The sequence below is a fragment of the Schistocerca gregaria genome, chromosome 3 (genome assembly GCF_023897955.1).
Source record: "Schistocerca gregaria isolate iqSchGreg1 chromosome 3, iqSchGreg1.2, whole genome shotgun sequence".
Classification (NCBI taxonomy): Eukaryota; Metazoa; Arthropoda; class Insecta; order Orthoptera; family Acrididae; genus Schistocerca; species Schistocerca gregaria.
In genome coordinates, this window is record NC_064922.1 from 249,262,508 (window position 1) to 249,275,384 (window position 12,877).

At 38.5% G+C, this 12,877-nt stretch overlaps 1 protein-coding gene across 9 annotated transcripts in view; it reads right to left on the bottom strand.

Moving 5' to 3' along the window:
• The window catches only part of LOC126354782 (uncharacterized), a 216,743-nt gene that overhangs the window by 50,356 nt on the left and 153,510 nt on the right, over positions 1-12,877 (bottom strand). For 3 of the 9 annotated variants that reach the window (XM_050004683.1, XM_050004684.1, XM_050004682.1), the window contains exon 2: positions 10,918-11,042. The exons of 5 other annotated variants lie outside the window; for them this stretch is intronic. The gene's annotated coding sequence lies outside the window, so the exon portion shown is untranslated. The remainder of the gene's footprint in view (positions 1-10,917; positions 11,043-12,877) is intronic. One more of the 9 variants, XM_050004685.1, reaches the window with a different exon arrangement.

Consider the following 12,877-nt stretch of genomic DNA (forward strand, 5'->3'; position numbering starts at 1 on the left):
CGGGTTCAGCCAAACTGTTGGCTGTCCAACCTTTGCATAAAGTGATTCAGAAGAATAAAGACCTTCACTTCAGCGACAATAACTTTATTGCAAGCGCGTATCTGACGACGCCCGGCCTGCATGGACTGATCGGAGTTACGAAATTTGCTTCCGGCCAATACAGAAGGATCTTTAACCCTCAGGAAAACTTCCACAGTTAGGAGAGAAAACAGTACTCATCCACACAAGCCAGGAGGCATGGAACTACCCACTAACTCAAAAAACAAGGAATAATATTAATAAACAGAACGTATATAAAAGCTAGAAAACACAGCGCCTCTAGAGGCTGGGCGCGGAACTACACAACGTCGCGTACAGTAATTACGACTGCACAGCACTGCACTGACACACGTGCACAGCACACAAACACACACACACACACACACACACACACACACACACACACACACACACACACACACACCGGCAAGCTTGAATTAGCACGCGGCAGCGTCGCTACAGAAATATCTGCAATAGTATGTAGATTCAGAATGAAATTTAAACTGACATATTGTATCAGCATTCATATCTATGAGCAGCAGTATGGACTTCTTCATCACAGTTATCTGGGCCTATTGCATTTCTGAAAAGTGGAACAGTCTCATCTACTGCCTTATAAATGTAAACTGTCCCTCATATCTCTCCTCGTCCCTAACGCTCATGTCGGAACAACATGACAGAAACACACGTTCCCATTATAATAAAATCCTCTCTGTTCCACTGCATCGCTCAGTCACCTTCTCCAAGTCCTTTACAGTAGCGGGAACCCGACTCTGGAATAACCTGCCTCGTTATGTTAGAGAACTTAAAAACATGTCCAGCTTCAAAAAACAGTTAATGACGTATCTACTCAAGCAACAGTAATGCCTTCCTCTGTACATGAATGCACTTCACCTCATTACTTCCCTCTTTCCCCCTCCTTAAATCTCCATTCCCCAAAACATGCTAAACTAGTAAACATCTACTTTACACACCAAGATATTATGTACATCTGCACAAACCTTCATTACTATTGCCAATCCTTCTCATGTTTGTCATTATTATTTGATTTTTTTTTTACTGTTATTATTATTGCTTATTATTGCTTTTATCGTAATCTGTATGTACAGCACCTGCTGTAAAAATACTGCCAGCATTTAATTTATTAAGTCTTAGTCATGTTTATCATTACATTTTTTTACTGTTATTATTATTGCTTTTATCATAATCTGTATGTATAGCACCTGTTCTAAAAATACTGCCGTATTTACTTTATTAGGTCTTAGTCACTACTCTTTATTCAAATTGTCACTAGAGTAAGCTAATATTCTCATTTAAACTATGGTCATGATGTAACTCTGATGTGTGAAATGCTGCATGTGTGGAACACTGGTCTGATGTAAGAGAGGGCCTGATGGCCCTAATCTGATCAGGTTAAATAAATAAATAAATAATATTAGATTCTCACTAAATGGGAGGCAGAAATCCACTCTGTGTCAGACACTTTGGGCAGTCATTTATTTACTTTCTCTTCTAGAACCCAGGTTCTTTTTGTTGACATTGGGAAAAAAGTAGCATGACTACTCAAAGCGAGGAAAAAAATTCTGCACTCTTTGATGCTTTGACATGGCTTGAAATTTCTAATGAATTCAGTCAGTTAGCAAAATGATGAACGAACGTTGCATTAAAAATCATGTTTATCACTCTTGGCTGCAATCCATGCACATCAGCCAACTGCAGTCCCATTGTAGCTCTGAGCACGTTCATGAATGTTAGAAATCTTTCATGGACTTAAGTGATAGCCGTGACACTGCAAAGTACTGAAGAGACCCCAAAACTGTTACACACATCAGTTGTTTCATCCAAAATATCTGAGACAAAATTCAAATGATTCATCTTCATTCTTATTTTATTCACGAGTGCATTTGGAACAGAAAGACTAAGGTCACCGCATATTAGATTTTACACTGCTGTAAACACAAAAAGCTGTATTGAACAATGTTTCAACTTTTTATAATATTCACTGAGAAAGTTATAAGTGCAACACAATTACATTTATTCAGAATCTGCATATCAGAGTGTCCTGACAGTCACTCACTGCTGTTGTAAAGTTGCATATTGAAATGCCATACACAAGATCTCTTGTTGTGATGCATGATTCAGTTGTGGGTCTACTCAATCATATTATGTTGTTCTCCTCTTGGATGTTGTGGACAGCAAAGTTGTGCAGTACTGCCCTGGATTCATGCTGGTGCTGCCCTGCTTATATTTCCATGATTTCTTCACTCTGCAGAATTTTACATGATGGGCTTTGTTGCTTATCTCTCTATCAATAGTAGCATACTTATTTAGTGGTTATAATACATGGTTAAGACTGTTTATGGAACTGATATGATATGAAACTATACCACAGGTGTAATTAGTTATTTTCTGTAGTATCAGGAAAGAAATAATGACTTTTATTTGTTATAACCTCACACCAAGGTCTGCAGTTCAAACACTGCATAACCTGATGGCATAAGATAACATGTATCTATGTGTCTTGGAGCTTCTGCTGCTGCTCTTAGAACCCATTCAGAGAGAATCAGACTTTGCTTGAATCGTAACTTATTATGAGTCTGAATTTTGTTGAAAATCATGAAAAATTGACAGTGCTAATCCAAAAATAATGTATAACATTACATTTGTCAATCCATGTAAAGATTGCTTTTGAACTTTGAAGTTTCCATTAATTTCACCATTGTTTCAGTTGAATACACACCACTGGGTCAGAAAGTACAGTGTGAGTATAGATTAATGGGTTTATGTGGGAGAAATGGGAACAGGGACTGGGGTGAGTGGGGAAAGGGGCTAGTGAAAATTGAGGACAGAATATTGTGGATCTGAAAGATGTGTTATAAGCTCAGTTCAAATCTGTATGCACATTTAATTTCATTTTTTATTTTCTCTATTTGAGTGTTGTGACTTCCATAATTAAAATAATTTGTTTGTACTTTATGGTCATTTATTTATCTATTGATAACTATGTAGTGATGTTTAAGAATATGGTGCACATGTGCTATTAAACCCGGAAGTGAACTTTGTTACCTTCATCTTGGTTTCCCTTTTTTCTCCTAAATGGAATGGTTGTTTCTACTGGAGGCTGTACAAATGTGTGATATCTTCATGAATAATTTGTTTTCATTTTCTGACCTCATTTAGTGGCACCATTTATGCAAATTATTTACTTTTGTCTAAGTACTCCATTATACTATAGTAACAGGAAGAAAACAGTTGATGTCTTAGTTTGCCTTTGAAGATTGATGTCAAATTTTATGCTGATTATGTTTTGTGGTAACTTATCTTAGCGTATGTTCGCAGCTTGTACTTAATCTTAGTCACTAACATTATGTTGAGTAATGTTGATGTAGTAACCATTTCCAAACAATATTTTGTTTATCCTTCGAATTTATTAGTTTTTCTTCAATGAGGTTACCTCCTACGTTTTGACAAAACAGTAAAAAATTTTATTGTTTGGAATCCAGATTCCATTTTTAATTTCAGATAGTCCACTGAATTAAACTGTGTTCTTTTTTCCTGGTTTTCAATACTTTGCTTCCAGTTGTTAGTCACCTTTTATACACACTCTTGATTGAGTGTATGATGAACACATTTAATTTATCATCTGCACTACCAGCTTGGTGAATAGTAATATCTCAGAACATAAGAAAGATGCTGATATAGTGGGAAAGGAAATAGACAGGATGTAGAAGAGTAGCTGCAAAACAAAATGAGAAGGAGAAAAGAATGCCAAGCAACTAGCATGATTTACATTAAAACCAAATGGTTGATGAAAGTGGCTTGGAGAACTAGCTCCTATCAGCAAAATGAGCAAATACTGATGGAAGTAGCGATGATTCCAAGGCCTGTTCATATGGAGTTTAGTTTAGAGTAGCGATGGTGGGAGTAAAGAGAGAACATCCATTTATATTTTTTTGCTACAGAACATCCTCAGTCACATGATACTGGATATTATGGTGTGGAGACTCTATGAACAGCTCCTGTGACAGGGATCTTTAAGGAGGATGCAATCCTACCACCTGAGAAACACACTGTGATATTCACTTGCTCCTGATATAACCAGGAAAATAAATCAGAAAGTGTGCTTTCTAGAGCTTATCGCTTCCTTCTCAACAAGGAGTTCTGCTTCACCCACTCTTTTTGAGACATTCATCAAAAATATTTGGATTACATTTTTTTAAAAGTGAGATAATGCAGTGGATTATCATACTTACAATTTGGTGTTTAGGTGATGTTGTTCGTAGGTCAAGGTAGAATTAGTAACACAATGGAGTGTGGACAAGCCACGGTTAAATGGAATTAATGAGACTAGCTGGTAAATAAGTGCTCAGTGAAAGACAATATGTAAAGATTACTGCTAGTTTGTGGAAAGTAATTGCAATGGCTATTCTTCACAAGGAGATTATCTATGCCTTGAGATGGAGGCAACTGTAGCTGAAAAGTGTTCCCAAATTTCTGTCAGTGTTACAACATAACAACTAATTTAACAGTCTTCAACATTAGAAGCTGCAAGCAGCAGTCAGAGATTTTGTGTCTCATACTTTTGGAATATCAGAAAATGAAAAGGTTTAGTGATTTAGACAGAGTTTCAGAAATCACTGGTAACAATACTGCACAACTCTCATATTTTTATAAGATTTGGGAGGACAAATGACGACATTAAAGATGTGAACATTTCTGAAAATTATTGAAGAAGAATGCATTCCTCATCTCAGGACAAATGATGACATTAAAGATGTGAACATTTCTGAAAATTATTGAAGAAGAATGCGTTCCTCATCTCTCTGTACAAAATTGACCTGCCAGCCTAATGAAAAATACTGTTATTCAGCATTGGATTACTCTCACTCTCTTAATAGTCATCCTCCATGAACAATTACACATTAGACACATTACCACTCATAGCATATGAATGCAAAGACACTAGTTACTGACAAGCAAGAGAATTTGCTCCATCTGTAATGCCAATATTATTTTATGGGCAAATCTGTCAGAATATGGTGGTGAGGTATTGCAACAGCACCTGGCCTCTGGTGTAGTGCAAAGTATTGGCATTCCAACTATAGTAACAACACTGGGAATTTATTACAAGATGAGTTTGGGTTGGCTTGGTGAACTGTTGGTTATTTTGGTGTGTGTTACAGACAGGAGTGTAGGTGGGAATGTCACCATAATTTAAAGATTCCTTTGGTTAGGTCAGAGGAACTGCCTGATGTACCTGAGTTTCAGGGTATCTGCAGACAGCAGCACTTGGAGCCTATTAGATGTCTCCTGCGCAATATGCTCAGGCTTACTGGACTGTGCACAGAATCAGTGTTAGTGGAGTGCTTTAGCTGCCACTGTTATGGTCATGTTGTGAAGCAGTGCACGGAATCTAGATGGTTAACGATAAGATGTAAGGTATAATTTATCAGTAATTTTCAGTGTGTGAGGTGTTGCATATTTGTACTTTGTCTTATGTATGAATGAAGGAATAAGATTATCTAGGAGCAGCATCAAGGATGTGGAGCCTTTTGGAGCCAGAGGCAATATGTGTATTGTGAATAAAGGTAACAGATCTGTCGGCAGATATTAAAAGAGTTATGAGGATAAACTGAAGTTGAGGATGAGCAAATAGCATCACTCCAGATGCCAGCACAGGAGGTGGATCCAGCTGCCACCAGCCTAATCACTCCATATTCTGGAAGGTCACCTGAGGATATGGTATCTTTCATGGAGGAACTGATGATGCTGGCAGGTTTGGAGGATGGGCCGATGATCAGTTGTTACAGGTGGCAAAATTGCATTTAGTGGGATGTACAAAGACATTGAAGAATGTAGAAACACCTGAGCAATTAAAACAGAGGCTTCTGCAGGGGTATAAGAAGCGGAACAGAGCAAGGTTCTTTTTGGAATGATTAAGTATTGTTATGAAGCAACATTGGGGGGGGGGGGGGGGGGGGGGGGCATTGGAGGATTTTGTTGATAATGTATGAAAGGTGAATGTGCACACATGTGAACTATGGAAAAATGATGAAGTGAGTAAAGTTTTGCAGCAGGAAGCCATGCAATACCTGAGAGGCTTATCACCTGATATGTCTAGAAGGGTAAACACAGGTGCTCCAAAGGATTTGCATTCTGATGTCAGCTTAGCTATGAAATGTGAGGAGACCTATATGTCAATGGGTGTATGTGATAGTTGTGAATTATTCTGCACAGATAGGACATGTGCTTAGCCAGTGTTGCCAGCCTCAGGTGGGTAGAGATGACGGTATCAGAAATGGAACATTGATAACAGTAACAGGTGTAAGCAGGGAAGAAATAAGCAGCTGTTAAACATGGGAGGGAATCCCAAGTCCACTAAAAGTCATTCCTGTTAAACTCAGATGAAGCAAGTATGTATGCAGAGGTGGAATGTGCAAAAATATGATTGTCATACCAAGTTTGAGGGATCAAAGGAAGTTTTGATCTCAAGTTCAGTTTTAATTTCTTCAGGTTTTTCAAAGGAATTTATAATATCACATTACACATCTAACCATGTTTTGGGGTGCATCCTGAGTCAATAGTGAGGAGCATCCTGTGGGTTACACATTGAGACAATTTAACAGGGCAGAGAAAAGCTATTTTACTATGGAAAAACAAATGATAAGCCTCATATATGGTGTCACATATTTTCAGTGAAAGGGAAGTGATTAAAATAGTGACTGACCATGACACTTTGAAATGGTTACTGAGGACAAATGACTTGTTCAGCAGATTAATGAGATGGGACTTAAGTCTCAGTGAGTTTGATTAGGAAGTAGTGCATAAGTCAGATAAGAAACAAGGAAATATGGACTTTCTGAGCAGGAATGTAGCAATAGTACAAGCAGGGCAGAATACTAATAGCAGGACACAGCCACAGTTTGACATGTATGGCAATATATTGTGTAAGTTAACTAGGTTACAAATATTGGTAATGGTGTTAGTTAAGTTAAAGGAGGAAGTACTGAGATATGTGCATGATCACATACTATCTGGGCATGGAGGGTGCAGAGCAACAAGCCAAAGGGTGGCTAAAAGGTATTGGTGGAAGGGAAGATGTGGGTCAGTATGTGAGAAATTGTGTGTAGTGTGCACAGCACATGGAACTGAGTTATAAATTATCACCATTACAGAGACAGTGAGAAGTGCCAAAGCCATTTGAAATGGTTGGGGAGATGTGTTAGGACCATATAATTGGATGCCGACAGGGAATAATTTTGTGTTGGCAATAACAGATCACTTTATGTGGAATGTGCAGATGATCACTGTACCAGTCTAGCTAGCAGCTGCAGTCAGACAAGCACTGGTAAACAGTTGGATACATGTCTGGGGTCCTGGAATCAATGATTACAGAGCAAGGGACAAATTTTATGTCAGATTTGATAGAAAGTTATGTTGATAATAGTGTGTGAAGAAACTGAGAACTAGTCTGCTTCACCTACAGTCAAATGATGGAACAAAAAAGATGCAACATACAATGAGAAAGACATTAAGTTACTATATAAACTCCCATTATTTGTCATTGCAGCACACAATAATATGGGATTTCTTCATGTGAGACACTGTATGGCAAGAAAATGCAATTAACATTTGATACAATTAAGGGAAGAAGAATGGAGAGTCAACCTGTAATTTCACTAGACTGGCAAGAGAAGCATGGAAACAGGTGCAGAAAGATAACATGACATCATAAGAGAGGCAGGACACTGAAGTGAAATGCATGGTGTGAGTCTGTGTCATCAGTCAATGTTAGGCTACAGTTGCTGATAAAGTTGCAAATAGTGCATGTAGAACATCTTCAGCCATTCTGAAATGATCTGGATTTAGTCTCAGGAGTACTAGGACCAAAGACACAGAAGGACACAAAGAGGAGGAATAGAGGAGTGGACGTAAGAAAGTGGATAGACTTGTGCAGGATGTGCCCTTTGCATTGAGGTTGAGAAAATAAAAGAAGTATTTCTTTAAACTTACTGGTAATTGTTTATGATACTATGTGTAGGGTGCTGTTTTGTAATACATTCGGGTATGGAATAAATTTTGTGTTAGAGTAAGGGTTCTTTTAATTTTCATTGTATGCAAACACTGGCCACTCACAACAGTCCTTTTGAGGTGCAGGTGGCATGATGGTAGTTCCTGTCCTCAAGTTGCTATACTCCAAGGGCAAGGATGGCAGGGTTATAGTTGTGGCAGTGGAGATTCACCTCTTCACCTGGATGGAGTGGGGGTGATTTGGAATCAGCAACTGGATGGAGGAGTTCTTTTTCAAAACAAGAGGATAAGATGGTCACAAGTCATCAATGGATGCTGAAAGTTTAATTTTTGGAGCGTGGAAGTTAAGGAATGAAGTGAGGAGGCTGGAGGTGTTTTTTGGATTTTGACATGGAGCTGAGAGCAGGTGTGTGCTTGAGGAAGTTTCTGGGAAATGTGAGAACCTGCATAAATTGTATGAATGACTATGGGAACATGGGAACAGATGCATGAAGCAGAAGAAATGGTGCCACATTCACTACATCGACAGTAGAAGAGTTTGGTTGATGCTGGATGTTCAAAACAGCAGATGCCACTGACATTTGAGAGTTGAGTGAAATTGTAAAAGTGGTGAAGTAGTTGGCAGAAGGTAGCAAGTCAGTGGTGGAGTGACATACCATGCAGATAGTAAACTCAGAGAACAGAGTGTTGAATAATATGAGAATCTTCAGAAGTTGACAAGTGAGATGATGAAATATGTGAAGGCATCAGAGGATACCATAAATTGAGATCTAGGAATCATGCAAGCACAGGTGGATATGTTGTAAGCAAGAGTCACTATCATGAGGCTGTTACAATCACTAGCAGACAGAATATTGCATGGGTGTGAAATGTTCCCACTCCCTTGGGAAGTATTCCAGTTACTATCAATGTGATCAGCGAGTTCTTCACATGTTATAGATTGCATCGAATAGTAATATCGACACTTACAGAATTAAGTACATGCTTCTTTCTCTCCTCCACCACTGGTTAAACATCCATAAAAATGAAAAAATCTTGTATTTCTCAAGCCAGTTCTCTGTTGCTGGTTAAGGAATACTTAATGTAAATTCCTTTGGATGTAGGTTGCTTCGCTAGGAAGGAGAGTCCTTGGTCTTACTGCAGCTGGTTTTCCTATATGTGTATGTTACAATAATAATTTGCAGAATTTATGAGTCATCTGGAAGGGTGGTTCCATTTCAGGTGGTGATGCTAAACCATTCATCACGCAATGCTTGGACAGCTGAGCCCTATACCATTATCACCAGAGCAATACTTGGAGGTGTAAGAGGAAGTATGGCCAGAGTTGAGAGTGATTACAGAACCCAGTAGACAGAGCTTACCTTTCTATTGCCATATAGCATCAGCAAAAGTGAGGACTGACCAGGCAAAGGTATGTACTGGTTCCATTCCCAGGAGTGAATAGACAGGCACAGTTTAAATGTTATACCATCCACTCCATGGGAAATTTACACAAGTAAGGAAAGGCAGTGTGTTCTTAATCTCAGAAAGAAACTGATGTGTATTAATGTAGGACAAGGAAATGCAACACTGTTGGAGGGAGAAGATTATAGTGTGCCTGGCCAGAGTGTTAGGGGCACAGTGGAACCTGCACCATTTTTCCAGTAAGCTGTGAATAACAACATGGTAGCAATGATGAGCTACTATGAACAGGGAAGTCTCACAGAGGAAAGATGAGTGGAGCTGAGAGGTAGTGGGTAGCTGATCAACAGTGGAGCATGTTACGTAAAAGGGCAAACTTCCAACACCAACCATGGTTGCAGGAACTACCAAGTTGAAAGTAACACTGCCTCAGCTGTACTGATCAGAAGAACTACTGAAACAAGACCTAATTCCCTGAACCATATAATAGCTGCACAAGAGGGATGGATTTCAGCAGAATAGTTGATGCAGTATATGCAGTGATGTAGGGAAGAGCAACAATGAGCAACTGTGACTGAGTACCATGATATGTAGCACCATAGAGGTTCTCACTCTGTTTTGCATAGCCCTCATCTTAGGTAGAGAGCTGCTCATCAACCCAATCCACTGGCAATGCATATTCTGGTGGACTGGATCCCTAGAGCATGAAATGAGTTTATGTGGATTATTGTAATGTGAATTTTGATGAGAAATGTACTTCTTGGAGTTTGAGAGGTTACAAGAGGTTACAAGGTCATGGGATAAGCTGTGAGAGTGTGGAGAAAGAAGCATGGTGAAACTTGCCAGCGCAGCAGTAAGGCACAATTCTTGCAGTACAGCCAAGGAGATTTCTCCACTGATGGGTTTCAGTAGTGTTGTTTAAAAAATGACTGGATGCAGCACATTGGCTTAATGGGGTGCACTGATATCTGTATAAATAGCTGTCATTTTGTTAGAAGATTCATTTGCAGCCTAGCAGTTCTACTAGGATGTAGGGTCTACACTAGCTGATTGGAACAATCTATAACCACAAACAGCAGTCACCAGTTTGGGTCTCTGTCACAGTATCTGCCTCCTGTAATAAGCCAACCTTCCAGACTCAGTGTCACAGTACATTAGGTCCATTCCAGGCCCACTCCATCAGAAAACTGGACTCCTGCCCATGAGCAGCAGTTTGCATCCTGGGAACAGCAGCCGTCTTCTGCCATCACAGTGTAGGCACCGCTGCACCACACACCATCAGTGCTAGAGGCACAGATATATTCTGCAGAGCTTGCTAATACTACAAGAATCCAGCTGGATAATGGATGTCACCTCACTGGCCACAAGGCCCTGCCACATGCTGTGGGGGCCTGGTCACTACTACATGCTGTTGTAACAGAGATGCTTGTGTGAATAAAGTTTTACCTTTGATAGCTGAGTTTCACTGGGCCAGCACTGACCTGCTGTCTTGCTTCACCTCTCTACTGCTGGCCACTCAACATCGTAGCTGCCCCTCTAGTCCTGGGATTGGTTAGATGTCTCTGCAACCTCTAGCAATAATGCAAATAAAATTAATCTGTCACTAGATGATGAGATGAAGCCCATGTATAATACCCATTTATTAAGAGAAGCCAAATATGACAATAACAGCATATATATTTTGGAATATTCAAAGCCATACATTGTTTTTAATTTGCTGAAAATGACAAAAGTAATCTAGATTTCACTGAAACATTCTTTCAAAATTTGGACAAAAGGTGGAAAATCAGTGGAATATTTTGAGACATGTCAGTCAGTACTGTACTACTCAACTTGCATTTCAATGTGAGAATATACTGAAACAAAATTTTTACAGATGATAGTTTTTCTTTTTCAACCTGAAATAAAAATTAGATCCCTGTGGTAAATAATGTCACAGTACAGTGCTCCCTTGAACTCGCCCCATCACAAGTACATTTGTAATTTCATAAATGACCACTAATAACACTTTATGGCAAACAGCTCTTCCTCTACATCAGGATAATGCCACTGTGGCTGGGAAATCCAATTACAGCTAAAAGTAACACCAAGCTGTTGTCATTTGCTAAATGATGTAGGCCTATCTTATAATGTGAAATTTTCAGGCAGAAAATGAAATAATTGTTGCTAGGCTACATAACCTGTTATAAAATCATAGTTTTAAGAGCCATTTGAAATTTCATTTCACCACAAATTGATGGAAATTTTGTACATCTATAGCTATGGGGAAAAACTGCATGCCTTTTGAATGATTACTGCAAATTCATGTAAATTTGTGTGACTCTAGCAGGCATTACAAAAATGTGTACAAGTAATTACAGATTCACATGCAAACAAATAGTGTCCGCTATATCAGATGTTGAACACATTATTTCAGTTGTAAGGTTCTTTTTATTTAAAACATGACCAATTTCAGTCTCTTACATGCCCATTGTCAGGTGTTATACTGAAAATAAGTAAGAGACTGGAGCTAATTTATTTTCAGTATAACAACTGGTGATGAGCATGTAAGAGCCCACAACCGGTCACATTTTAAATAAAAAGAACATTACAACTGAAGCAGTATTTTCAGCCTCTGTTATAATGTTCAGTTGTGGATGTCCATCTATCAGGATTGTTTTCAGTGTCTTCTATATTGTAAACCTATAGAGTTGCTTGTCAGGTGTGGGCAGTATTTGGATGGGTAACTGACTGTCTATACCATATGCTGTTGCCTGCTTTTCCTTGGCCTTTATGGCAAAGGGGTGGAGGTGTGGTGGTCTAAAGTCATGATCACTGTGTCATGTAGCAGATTTGAACAGCATTAAATGAAGAGTACAATTGCACACATACCAGAGATTATGTGCTATCATGCAATATTACACAAAGTTCTATACTTGAATGTGAAGAAGTTTAAATGGTAACTTTGCTAACCTCCTGTGTTATGAAATTAAATAATTCTGATAAGTTTATGGAGATACTGCACTACAAATCAAAAATATGTTGAACGTAGTGTGAACATAGGGCCAACATATGCTTTGTGGAATTTATATATAGAATAGTAATAGTAATTATGACATAGCCACTGTAAAAATACAGCATTCATGTTAGCGAGAAAAGTTACACCATAAATTTAAAGCAATTTACAGAAATAACTATGGCATTGCTATTGATGTATTTCATAAAGTTTTAATATGAAAACTGTGATATTTGTAAACTAACTGTTTCAGGTATGTTCTAACAATTTTTAATGTTAAATTCCAAAACCAGATTTGTGAAAGTACAGAAATTTCAATTACAAATTCAAATATGTTCAGTTTAAACAGTGGATAAAGTGATTAAGTTATTGTTGTCTCCTGTCCAAGCACCCACAATGGGTAGCAATATA